We start from the raw sequence: 363 nt of genomic DNA, 5'->3' as shown, positions 1-363 counted from the left end.
TGAAGTGTCCTTTGAGAAGCGAGTTTGGCTTTTGCCCGATGTACACCCCAACGCGCTGATGTTGCGGCCCTGCAGAATCACTGCAGCACTCACGCAATTCCTTGGCCATCCCCGGGCCCACCTTAGCCAATGCGTCCTCGAGCACCTCGTCCTCCCGCTCTAGCCTAACACGACTGCGGGTTTACCACCCGCATTGCGTGGTGGCTTGGCGCCATTACTCCAACCTGGCCCTCCGGGGCCTCCCACAGCTGGGATGTTGGGACGCGGCCAACGACCTCGTAATGCAGCGCCTCCGGGGCTGCCATGTTGTTTCCTTACGGCGGCCATGTGCCTCTTGGATGGCCTTCTCCCGGACGCCCCGGT

This window comes from Volvox carteri (genome assembly GCF_000143455.1).
Source record: "Volvox carteri f. nagariensis unplaced genomic scaffold VOLCAscaffold_7, whole genome shotgun sequence".
Classification (NCBI taxonomy): domain Eukaryota; kingdom Viridiplantae; phylum Chlorophyta; class Chlorophyceae; order Chlamydomonadales; family Volvocaceae; genus Volvox; species Volvox carteri.
Note: the sequence above shows the minus strand (reverse complement) of the source record.